At 40.7% G+C, this 13,755-nt stretch overlaps 1 protein-coding gene across 1 annotated transcript in view; it reads left to right on the forward strand.

Moving 5' to 3' along the window:
* The first annotated feature begins 6,962 nt into the window (after positions 1-6,962).
* SCD (stearoyl-CoA desaturase) overlaps positions 6,963-13,755 on the forward strand; it is a 36,594-nt gene continuing 29,801 nt past the window's right edge. The window contains exon 1 of the mRNA XM_073685741.1: positions 6,963-7,090. The gene's annotated coding sequence lies outside the window, so the exon portion shown is untranslated. The remainder of the gene's footprint in view (positions 7,091-13,755) is intronic.

Genomic DNA, 13,755 nt, shown 5'->3' on the forward strand with positions numbered 1-13,755 from the left:
ATAAGGAGTCACAATAGTGTGAGGGAGGGGGTCGTTATTATAGGGAGGCACACCGGGGAATCATTACCATTATAGGAAAAGTGCAGGAGGCATTATTATTATAAGAAAGTTTATATTATATTATTATAAGGAGGTTCAGGGTCATTATTATTATAAGGAGGTACAGTGACACCATTTTAAAAACTACACCACTAAAGTGCTAAAAGCCACAATCAAAAAGTTTATTAACCCTTTAAGGGCTTCACAGAAATTAAAGCAATGTGAAAGGAAAAAATGAAAATTTTACTTTTTCCCCACAAAAATATTGCTTTAGCCCCAATTTTTTAATTTTCATAATTGTAACAGGAGAACATGGACCATAAAAATTGTTGTGCAAATTCTCCTGAGTACAACAATACCCCGCATGGGGTGAAAAACTACTGTTTGGGCGCACGGGAGGGCTCGGAAGGGAAGAAGCACAATTTGACTTTTGGAGAGCAAAATAATAATGAATAATGGTGAAGAAAGAATAATTACATTTTTACCACTAAAATTTTGTTTTAGCCCCAACTTTTTAATTTGTATAAGGGCTAATAGGAAAAAATGGACCACACAGTTTGTTGTGCAATTTCTCCACAGTGCGCCAATATCCTAAATGTAATCGGGAACTACTTTTGAGGCACAGTAGAAACCTCAGAAGGTAAGGCGCGCCCTATTATAGTGCAGGTTTTGCCGTTATGGTTTGCAGGTGCCTTGACCCACTAGAAGAGCCCCTGAAGTGCCAGAACAGCAGAACCCCCTATAAGTGACCCCATTTTACAAACTACACCTCTCGATGAATTCATCTAGGGGTGCAGTGATCATATGGACACCATTGGTGTGTCACAGAATTTTCTGTCATTGGGCAGTGAAAAAAAAAATTATATGTTTATCACAAAAATTTTGTTATTGCACCAGATTTTACATTTTCAAATGGGGAAATTGGAAAAAATGGCACCAAAATGTGTCACACAATTTCTGCTGAACATGGAAATACCCCATATGTGGCTGTACAGTACTGCTTAGCCACACGGCGAGGCTTGGGAGGGATGAAGCGCTATTTGACTTTTGGAGAACAAATTATAGTAGAATCATTTGCAGACTCCATATACAGATCATCGGCAGGACGGGTCGATATTGTCTCCATCTGCCTCATTACAGGGAATCTTCTGCCGGGGGTTAAGTCTGAATCACCTATTTTAGAGATTTACATGGAAACCCAGGTGTAAGCGCTCAGCGCAGAGTGCAGGATAAATGTGATCCAATATGTTATGTAAAATGTTCCCAATAAAAGCTTCAACTCAATCTACAAAAAAGCCCCCACTCAGGTCTGTCATCTGTCAATGGAAATATAGGGGGCTTCCACGCTACTGGTAGCACAAAGGCTCTTGAAAAGCACTATGGCCCCTTGCTCCCCCAAAAGGAATCCAGAAAATTCAGCGATGCCAAATCCAAATGCCCTCCTGCCTTCTGAGCCCCAGTGTGACTAAACCACGTTTAGCATCCACATGTTCGGCATTTCTGTAGCGAATGAACAAACAGCAGGTCAAGAATTTGTTCTCTTTGTTTTTTACACTATTCCTCGTGCAGTATAAGTGATTAGACAACTTTATTCTTTAGGTCAGTACGATAACAGCAATACCAGATTTAGGCTGAATTCACACGATGCGTTTTTAATGCGTTTCCGCAGCGTTTTTGCAGTTGCGTAAACGCTGCGGAAACGCATTAAAAACGCATGGTAGAAGGGCAGCAATGTTCCCCAATTGAAATCCGCATGTGCTGTGCCCATGATGCGGATTTTTCCGCAGCGTAAATGCTGCGCTCAAAAATCCGCAGCATGTCAATTAATTTTGCGTAAACGCGGCGTTTTCGCCGCCATTGACTTGCATTAGAATGCGCCAATTCCGCAAGACTGCATTTGTACTTGCGTTATTGCCGCGTTCTAATGTGCGGATGGTACCCGGGTGTGGAGGAGAGGAGAGTCTCATCCACACCCAAGTACCATTAAAAAAGCTGTAAAAAAAGAATAAAATAAAAAATAAATGTATATTTACCTTCTGTCGGCCCGCGCACCGCTCCTGCTTGGTTCCCGGCACTTGAGTTGAAGGACCTGCGCTGACGTCAGAGCCATGTGACGGGTCACGTGACGCTGACGTCGGCAGGTCTTTCAATTCAAAGTTGCCGGCGACGGAGAACGGATTGAGCTGGACAGCGCGGACCATTGGAGGTAAGTATATACACTCTCTCGGGTCACACTATATAAATCCATGCCGGCTGCATGGATTTATATAGTGTGACCTAGTTGTCACAATCACTTTCCAGGTGATGCTAAAATCGCCTGGAAAGTGCTTGTCAATCTGCATGCGGAAACGCATGTGGAAACGCATGTGAATCCACATGTATTCTGCAGGAAAAACGCATGCACAATCTGCATGCGTTTTTTCTGCCAGGGAGATGCAGAAATGATGCAGAAATTTTCTGCTTCATTTCTGCATCGTGTGCACATACCCTTATATATTTTTTTCCTATGTTTGGCTGCTTTCACAGATTAAAAAATGCTTTTTTGCAAAACAAAGTTTTTGCATAGCCATATTTTGAGAGCTATCATTTTCTATATTTCCGCCGGTAGAATCAAGTGAGGGCTTGTTTTTTGTGAGACGAGTTGACATTTTTATTGGTACAATTTTTGGACACATAGCCCTTTTTGATTGCCTCCAATTTTTGGGAGGCAGAATGAACAAAAAACAGCAATTCAGGAATTGTTTTGGGATTTTTTTTATACCGTTCACTGTGTGGTAAAAGTGATGAGGCAGCTTTATTCTTTGGGTGAGTACGATTAGCAGTATCAAATTTAAATCATTTTCTTATGTTTTGCCGCTTTAACACAGTAAAATATATTTTATAAGAAAAAGAGTTACTTTTCATTGCTTTATTTTGAGAGCTATACCATTTTTATTTCTCCACTGATGGAGCAGTATGGCAGCTTGTTTTTTGCAGTACAAAATGTCATTTCCTGCTATACTATTTTTATTTACATTCGACTTTTTATCCCACTTTTTGTTCGTCAGTATGATGAAAAAGCAAAGATTTTTGCCAAGTTTTTAATTTATTTTTTTAACAGTGCTCACTGAAGGAGTTAACTAGTGTGACAGTTTTATATGTCAGGCTACGGATGCGGCGATACGTGATAATATGTGAACTTTGTTTATTTTTGTTTTTACAGGTGCATCTCACTAAATTAGAATATCATCAAAAAGTTAATTTATTTCAGTTCTTCAATACGAAAAGTGAAACTCATATTATATAGTCATTACATCAATTTCAAGTGTTTATTTCTGTTAATGTTGATGATTATGGCTTACAGCCAATGAAAACACAAAAGTCATTATCTCAGTAAATTAGAATAATTAACAAAAAACACCTGTAAAGGCTTCCTAAGCATTTAAAAAGGTCCATTAGTCTGTTTCAGTAGGCTCCACAATCATGGGGAAGACTGCTGACTTGACAGATGTCCAGAAGGCAGTCATTGACACTAGGTAAATGCAAAGTAAATTTTGCATTTCATTTGGAAATCAAGGTCCCAGAGTCTGGAGGAAGCGTGAAGAGGCACACAATCCAAGCTGCTTGAGGTCTAGTGTGAAGTTTCCACAATCAGTGATGGTTTGGGGAGCCATGTCATTTGCTGGTGTAGTTCCATTGTGTTTTATCAAGACCAAAGTCGGCGCAGCCGTCTACCAGGAAATTTTAGAGCACTTCATGCTTACCTCTGCCGACAAGCTTTTTGGAGATGGAAATTTCATTTTCCCGCAGGACTTGGTACCTGTCCACACTGCCAAAAGTACCAATTCCTGGTTTTAAAACAACAGTATCACTGTGCTTGATTGGTCAGCAAACTTGCCAGACCTTAACCCCATAGAGAATCTATGGGGTATTGTCAAGAGGAAGATGAGAGACACCAGACTCAACAATGCAGACGAGCTGAAGGCTGCTATCAAAGCAACCTGGGCTTCCATAACACCTCAGCAGTGCTACAGGCTGATCGTCTCCATGCCACGCCACATTGATGCAGTAATTAATGCAAAAGGAGCCCCCACCAAGTATTGAGGGCATTTACTGAACATACATTTCAGTAGGCCAACATTTCGGATTTTAAAAACATTTTTCAAGCTGTTGTTATAATTCTATTCTATATTTACCGAGATAATGACTTTTGTGTTTTCATTGGCTGTAAGCCATAATCATCAACATTAACAGAAATAAACACTTGAAATAGATCACTCTGTTTGTAATGACTCTATATAATATACAGTGGGTACGGAAAGTATTCAGACCCCTTTAAATTTTTCACTCTTTGTTTCATTGCAGCCATTTGGTAAATTCTAAAACGTTCATTTTTTTTCTCATTGAAGTACACTGCACCCCATCATGACTGAAAAAATATAGAAATGTAGAAATTTTTGCAAATTTATTTAAAAAGAAAAACTGAAATATCACATGGTCATAAGTATTCAGACCCTTTGCTCGGTATTGAATAGTTTTTCACACCTGGATTTGGGGATACTCTGCCATTCTTCCTTGCAGATCCTTTCCAGTACCGTCAGCATGGATGGTGAACGTTGGTGGACAGCCATTTTCAGGTCTCTCCAGAGATGCTCAATTGGATTTAGGTCAGGGCTCTGGCTGGGCTAGTCAATAATGGTCACAGAGTTGTTCTGAAGCCACTCCTTTGTTATTTTAGCAGTGTGCTTAGGGTCATTGTCTTGTTGGAAGGTGAACCTTCGGCCAAGTCTGAGGTCCAGAGCACTCTGGAACAGGTTTTCATCCAGGATATCTCTATACTTGGTCGCATTCATGTTGGGTGATTCCACCGTTTTTTTCATTTATTTAGCTAAATACATGTACAGTAACCTACATGCGAACAGCACTAATTATATATCTCACAGATATCTTTATATCTATGTACACCATATCTATCTATTCTCTATCTTTGCACATCTAACACCTAAATCTGTCATTTCTATTCCGAATTCTATTGTAGGTGTCACGGCATAGAGATGTGACACTTTATGTAATCTGTTTGCATATGTGCAGGACGTATTGACGTCCGTGCTGCCAGAAAAAAACCGACATGCCCATGTGTGGGTTATACGGACACGTGGTTCATTTGAACACACAGACATGTGCGCAGCACCATATCAGTGTGCGTGTGTAACCAGGCTTTGTGAGTTTCAGAGTCCCTCCTTTATACATTAAACAGGATGTGTCTCACCAAGTCACACACACCACATGCCCAGATAAGATAGTAAAAAGTAAAATGTTAAAATTACATTTACCGGTGACTAGCGGTGGGTATAGTTTTATTTCCCCCTCTACTATGTCATCTACTCTAGTCATAGGCGACGGGGAATACAGTGAGAGATTACCTGGCTATTAAGGGATGGAGGAAGCGTTTTTTTTCCCCTCTTTTTAATTTTGCCTTATATACAAGTCATTATGCAGGAAAGAATGTTTTCTAACATTTTTTCCTGTAAAATCCATTTTATCCCAGCAGCGACCAGGGAGCCAGAGATGCATCTTCCCCATTATGTTCCCATTCCGCTTGAGCTCTGTTTCCATCCATTTCAGCAATTTTACGGCCTCCCCAGCCCTCCTGTTAGGGTCTTCAGGAAAAATGCTTGAGTTTTCCATTGACTTCCATTATACTCATCACTCGAGTCGAGCCTGTACTAACGTGCGACCTGCTCGATTCGAGTACCGAGCACTTGAACATTTTAGCGCTCCATCATCACTAATCCTAATGCTTTGTAGTAAATTTACCACATAACCCAATGTAAATTATAGCCATATGGCACATATGAATGCCACTATCTTTTTTCTAACACATTTGATAAGAATAAGCCCTTACAGTATTATTATTATTATTTATTATTATAGCGCTATTTATTCTATGGCGCTTTACATGTGAAAAAGGGGGTATACATAGCAAAAACCATTACAATAATCTTGAACAAAAAGGCTACGGCAAACTGGTACAGAAGGAGAGAGGACCCTGGCCGCGAGGGCTCACAATCTACAAGGGATGGGTGAGGATACAGTAGGTGAGGGTAGAGCTGGTCATGCAGCGGTATGGTGGAGCGATGATTAATGCAGGTTGTAGGCTTGTTGGAAGAGGTGGGTCTTCAGGTTCCTTTTGAAGATTTCCAAGGTAGACGAGAGTCTGATGCTTTGGGGTAGAGAGTTCCAGAGTAGGGGGGATGCACGGGAGAAATCTTGTATGCGATTGTGGGAAGAGGAGATGAGAGGGGAGTAGAGAAGGAGATCTTGTGAGGATTGTAGGTTGCGTGTAGGTATGTACTGGGAGACTAGGTCACAGATGTATGGAGGGGACAGGTTGTTGATGGCGTTGCATGCCATGGTTAGAGTTTTGAGCTGGAGTCTCTGGTCAATGGGGAGCCAGTGAAGCATTTGACAGAGAGGAGAGGCCGGAGACTAGAGGGGGGACAGGTGGATTAGTTGGGCAGTAGCGTTTAGGATAGATTGGAGGGGTGCAAGAGTGTTGGAAGGGAGGCCACAGAGCAGGAGGTTGCAGCAGTCGAGGCGGGAGATGATGAGGGCATGCACTAGTGTTTTTGCAGATTCATGGTTGAGGAATGTGCGGATCCGGGAGATATTTTTGAGTTAGAGTCGGCAGTAGTTAAAAAAGATGATATTTCCATTATATAGATATCTCTAAGTACTTGTAATAGGACACATTAAAAATCAAAGAATACATATTATGAATACAGATGTTGAAATAACTAATTATTATGTACCAGGTTTTATCGCAACAATCACTGAGTAAGATACATGTAGTTAAGCAATCTATAGTTTTCTTATCAGACATATGACAAGGTCACTTTTTGATCCTCTTGTGCCAGGAGGACGGACTCCTAGATAACATCACAATCAGATGAGCTCTGGTGTATAAAGCTGGTGAGTTTGTCAGTGCATGTCATAATCTGGATCAGGGGTGGCACAGATATTGCTCTACACTGTGGTGCAGCACTTTCAAGTCCTGCTTCAATAGTTTCTGGTAAGTAGATTTAACTTGTAAGTATTTTTCTAGCAAGTTCCACTTTTTCTTTGCTTTTACATAAAGTCTTCCTAAAAATTAATGTACATATAAATAATGCATCACTCTTAAGAAGTTGTTGTATCAGGTTAGCCACTCACAGGAATTTGACTATATGTTACAAAGTATATAGGTGAATTGTGCTGATAATACTGATGCAAATACCGTACTAATACTCTGGCTAATACGGTACCACAATATATTTTTTTTATTGTACATCTGTCATATTACTGAAACCACCAAACAGCTCGAGTTTCTAGTTCACTGGCTAACGCTACATTTTCAAATAGGCATTCATACATTCTTAAAGGCAAACAGTCTGATCTGTGAACTGAATGTTGTAAAGCAAAAGAAGCTGAGTAGACTATTATACAGGTTTGTGAAAAAAGAGAAAGGATAACTTAGATTTTATAAATCTTTATTAATGAACTTACCTGCATTCACACTGAAAGATTATCATGAACAAGCATTCATAAAAGCGCTTGTTTCACAATTATCTTTCAGTGTAAACAGGCTGCCGATCACCTAATGAATGAGCAAACGCTCATTCATCATGTGAAATTATGTTTTGTGCCGCACAAAAGATCATCATTCTAGGTGGTAAATCGGCCTACATGCACTGAGTGATCTATTACAGATCGTTCAGTGCTCATCATTTACTGTGATCTACCTATTTAGACAGGCTATTAAGTGACTGCCGATCAGTAAACGTTTACCGATCGGCGGTCGTTTAGTGCAGCCAATCAGTCTATGTAAACAGACCCTTAGTAGTCCAGTAGGTGGTCCTACTCAATGACTGACTGCTCTCTCTGTGTGTACTCTCAGGCAGTAAAGGCTGTCAGTCATTTAGTGTGAGCACTCACTGGATGCCTTATCCCATAATAAACAGAGATTTAATTGGATACAATGCTTTACTTATTTTATTCCTCACAAAGCTATATATCAATCTACTTAGTTTTCCTGTCCTATAATATAAGGGTTATATATTGGACAAATAAACTTTTGATTTGACAGGTTTTCATTAAAAAAATAAAAAGATATACCCCGAATGATGGGCCTCTATGGGATAGCGTTCTAAAGTCAAAAACATTGTTTCCAGCGATTAGGATTAAAACTCTCACACAAACTTTACTTCAACAGCTTTAATATTCAGGTACACATTGATTTTTGTCCAGACCAGAGCAACAAGCAAGTCAATAGGGTCTGAGCCACTCTATTGCTATGCCATTTACTGTTTTCTGATGGCACATTCTCTTTAAATGTGTTGGAAATGCTACTTAATTAAATGTACTAATATATTTTTATTATCTTAATTGCCCCAATTTCCCAATTTTCAGACCAATCTGCACTACTTATGTGATTATCCCAACAGAGACGTAGCTCCCCACTTTTCTTTGATGGCCCATGATTAGTGGCGTGCTTCAAGAGGGTCTTGTCTTGCTTAGTTTAAGCCTGCCAGACGACCCCTTAAGCACCTCACTAGTCACATGCTGGCACAAAGAGGGTAAGTATGCTTTGTAATATATATGTGCAATATTTTTTCATCAGGTTAAAAAAAAGTGTGAGCCAATTCTAGATTTCCCATCCATAATGTTGACTCAAAGATCCATTATTCACCGCCCATCAGTGTAGAGGTTTCCAAGCACACTGTACACTGTACTACTTAAGAGTCGCAAGAGTATATAAATGAAAACAACAAACACTTATCACCATCACAAGAGTCTTTTAGTTAAAAAATATTTACAAAGAAAACCCATTTTCTCTCAAATGGCACTACAATCATAGAGTCAACAAAAGCGATAACATAAGCAGGCACTTTTTAGGCTATGTACCCACGATGCAGAAATGCTCAGGATTTTTTCCTGAGCGTTTCTGTATCTCCCTGGCAGAAAAAAATGCATGCGGATTGTACATGCGTTTTCCTGCCAGGGACATGCGGATGTGAAGCGTTCTTCACATACATTTCCGCATGCGGGTTGACAAGCGCTTTCCAAGCGATTTTAGCATCACTTGGAAAGTGCTTGACAACTTGGCCACACTATATAAATCCATGCAAACGGCATCGATTTATATAGTGTGACCCGAGAGAATGGTTAAAAATAAAAAATAAACCTATACTTACCTTCTGATGGCCCCCGCAGTCTTTATTCGCTCCGTCCTGGCTGCCAGCAGATCACGGTGCACTGAAGGACCTGTCGTCACATGACTAACTGACGTCAACGCAGGTCCTTCAGTCCACCGCGATCTGCTGGCAAGCGAAGACAAGGAGACCGGGGGCCATCAGAAGGTAAATCCAATATTTATTTTTTATTTCTTTTTTTTTTTACAGGTTCTATGGTACCCGGGTCCGGAGGAGAGTCTCCTCTTCTCCAGACCCGGGTACCATCCGCACATTGAAACGCTTGGATTCCGCATCTACAGATGCAGTGATGCGTAATCCATGCATTCCAATGCAAGTCAATGGCGGCGAAAACGCAGCACTTCAGCAAAATAATTGGTAGTGCTGCGTTTTTTTCCGCAATGATAATCCGCAGCGGAAATTTCCGCAGCATGTGCACAGCACGCGGATTATCATTGGGGAACATGGCAGACCTTCTACCATGCGTTTTTAAGCGTTTCTGCAGCATTTTTGCCGCTGCGGAAACGCTTAAAAAACGCATCGTGGGCACACAGCCTTACTGTGTTTCCCTTCTCCCCCTTTGGCCCCTTCATGACATGCCCATTTTACTTTTTTGTGTTTTGTTTTTTTCCTCCCCTTCTCCGAAGAGCCATTACTTTTTTATTTTGCCATAAATATAGCCATATGAGGGCTTGCTTTTTGCGGGACGAGTTGTACGTTTGAATGACAACATTCATTCTACCACATAGTGTACCGGAAAACGGGAGAAAAATTCCAATGCGTTAACATTGCAAAAACAGTGCTATTCCACAATGTTTTTTTGGGTTTATTATTTACCATGTTCACTATATGCTAAAACTGACCTGGCAATATGATTATCCAGATCAGTATGAGTAAGCAGATACCAAACATGTATAGTTTTTTCTTTAAGTTATGAAATTTGTAAAAAAGTAAATACATTTTGCTTTTGTCGCCATTTTCCGAGTTCCGTAACATTTTAATTTTTTTGGTTTTGGGGCTGTGTGAGGACTTATTCTTTGCACTCTGAGCTGACGTTTTACCGATACTATTTTGGGGTAGATACAATATTTTGAATGCCTCTTATCGCATTTTATTGCAATGTCGCGGTGGCCAAAAAACGTAATTTTGACATTTTGATTTTTTTTCTTGTTACGTTATTTATTGATTAGATTAATTTACTTTCTATTTTTTGATATATCAGACTTTTACGAGCAATGCCAAATATGTGTATTTTTATTTTTTCATTTGTTTTATTTTTAATAGGGCAAAAGGGGGGAGATTTGAATTTTTTTTTTTTGTCACATTTTTAAAAACTTTTTTTCCCCACTTTCTACTGTATTTGTTAGTCCCCCTTAAGGGACTTGAATCTGCGATCCTCTGATCGCTTGTGTTATACATAGCAGTGCAAAAGCACTGCTATGTACAGAGAAAATCAGGGTTGCCTATGAACGCCAGCCACAGGATAGCTTTCACAGGAGGGTTGTAATGACAGGCACGGGGATCATCAGCTGACCCCCGGCTTTCATGACAACCCATAGGCACCCTATAATCCTGTCACGGGCGCGTCGATGGGAGCGTGGAATGACGTACCCCCCTGATGGTGCGTGTTAAATGCGGCTGTCAGATTGACAGCGGGATATAGCAGGTTAACAGCCATGGGTGGTGCTACTTTTCACCCTGAGCTGTTAAAGGCACAAGATAGCTGATTAAATCAACCATCATTTGCCAGGAAAGATGCAGGCTCAGCGTGCGAGCCTGCATCAAAGTTAGAGACATGACATACGATGTACGTGTACATATGCCGTGAAGGGGTTAAGAGTCGTATCTACGCTAGCAGATCTATGGCTGCCATTATTATTTAGATTCTTGCATTTCCTGACCATTTGGTGTGGGTAGAGTATTTGGATATGGTTCATTGATCCACTCTACTTCCCACTTAACACTAATATTATCTATTTCTACCTCTTTTGCCAATTTTGAGGCATTCTCACTAGTGATGAGCGAGCATGCTCGTTACTCGAGATTTACGAGCATGCTCGGGTGGTTTCCGGGCATCTTCCGCGTGCTCGAATGTGATGTTTGAGTCACTCCGTGTGCATCATTTGCGACTGTTTGACAGCTTTAATACGTGTAAGGAATGCCTGTATTAAAGCTGTCAGTCGCATATCAAACATAACATTCGAGCACACCGCAAATACTCAGCGAGCAACTGAGCATGTTCGCCGAAAGGGTTAACAGAACACGCTCGCTCATCACTAATTCTTACCTCTTATATATATATATATATATATATATATATATACTTGTACTAATCACATGGCAGGTTTACTAGGTATGTCCTGCCTGGGCGGGCAGGGTATGTTCAGCTGCTGTTTCCAGGTGTCCCCCGTCCCAAGTCTTTATCTTGATTCCTCACTTTTGTTGCGTCTTGATATTTTTATGAGGTAATGAAGAGATTGATTCTTTTAAATGTTCCCATTCACATTTTTGTATAATATATATATATATATATATATATATATATATATATATATATATATATATATATATATATATATACTGGATGTATATATAGCACACATCAGATAACACAGTGATCTCAGCACACATGATATGTGAGGTCTGAGCATGTCCCTCGCAGCTGAGGAGGTAACTACAGGTCGTCAGCCATTTGACACATCATCAGCACAGCAGGTTTGAATCATTTCCTGTGAATATCCCCCAGGCTGTAGCTTACAGTCCAGCTTTGTGCGCATGCTCTGTTCCCACAGACAGGGCCAGGGCTTGTAGAGCAGTGAAGAATACAGAGAAAGCCAGCAATTCTAAGTCATGCAAACCAATGTGAATACTGCAGCATTCAGGCCACAGTTTTTAGCGAATACTGCAAGAGCAAACTAGAAATAACAATGAGGGAAACAGCTCTCCTACACAGCCGGAGAATATCCGTCAGAATTCACCATTATGCCTGCAGTGCTTGTGCAGAGGCTTTCAGCCTTGACATTGCTTCTGTCTTTGTATACGCAAATGTGACCCATGACGTGACGTCACTACAGCAGGTTGGGATCGTATGTAAAGGGTTAACCTGGCACACAAGTGAAGAGAAAATATATAGTTTGCTATTTCAGAGGGAGATTCGACTGATCTTCATATTGCAGACAAGTGTCCTGAAAGGAAGTGGATCTGTCACCCGCTTTCCCAATACAAGCTGCATACATTATAACATGGATCTGAGACCTGAGGCACGTACTTACTTTAATAATCCATGTCAGAATGGCTGCACAATTTTTTTGAAAGTCGATTATGTAAATGCTTTTGTTATGTATATCCCTATCACATGTAAAGCACCATGGAATAAATGGCGCTATAATAATAAATAATAATAATAATAATAATATTTAAACTCAACCTGTGCCAACCGAATCTGATTGACAGCTCATCAGTATCCCTACTGATAAGGAGATCTCTCATTGCTAAGTACAAACTGCAGCTGTCAGTCAGGCTGGTGGTTGGTGATAGAATACATAAAAAAATACATCTTGAATCAGGAGCCATCTCACTCGTTGGGCTCGCTCACACTACCGTATAATACGGCCGAGTGCTATCTGATGTTTTATTGGATAGCACTTGACCCAATGTTATACTGTGGGGCAGTGCAGATCTGTGATTGTTTTCTCATGCTGATTCGGCATGCTGTGAGCGCACCTGAGAATTGGATCGCACTCCCCCAAACAAATCTATGGGTGCGTGTGAAACATCGCACTGCATGCGGATGTCATCAGAGAGCAGTCCGATTACCGCAGACACGGCAATGGAGGAGATGGAGAAATTAATTTCTCCATCTCCTTCACACCTGTGCTGTGATTCTCCCATGTAAGAGGATCGGAGCACAGAGCACTGACACTCCACTCAAACTCTGACAAAATTTGAGCTGAATCTCATTTGCATAATCGTCCCGATTCTCTCATATGAGACAATCGTCGGTCGTGTAACCCCGGCCTTTAGGCTAGGACTGCATTGCAACATGTGTTGCGCAACTTGTCTGTGACTTGCTCTTGAGTAACTATTTTAGAGAGGTAATTTTGCTGTAAAAATATCAAATCACAGATAAGTCGCAGTCACATGTGACTTGCATTGAATTCTATGGCAAGTGAGTCATGCGCGACAGAAAACCCAAAACATCTGTGTCGCAGCATAGGAAATCATTATATAAGATGCCTCAATGCGACACTGCCATTTCAACGTCGAGCGACACGTCTTGACTGCACTGATAAAAAGATCATTTTAAAATCAGCATTATATAGTCATACAGACATGGATGTTTTTAGGGTATGTGCCCACGATCTGTAGCAGCCTGCGGCCACGACACTGTTGAGTAGCCGCGCGGCTTCCGCCCTCATTATGCAAATGAGTAGCGCGGTTTTTTTTTTACATGCGGACTTTCCCCATTGATGTTAATCTATGGGGAAAGTCCACATGCGGACCTGGA

This window comes from Phyllobates terribilis, unplaced genomic scaffold (genome assembly GCF_046119375.1).
Source record: "Phyllobates terribilis strain yellow unplaced genomic scaffold, ASM4611937v1 Scaffold_5__5_contigs__length_657084704, whole genome shotgun sequence".
Lineage (NCBI taxonomy): Eukaryota > Metazoa > Chordata > Amphibia > Anura > Dendrobatidae > Phyllobates > Phyllobates terribilis.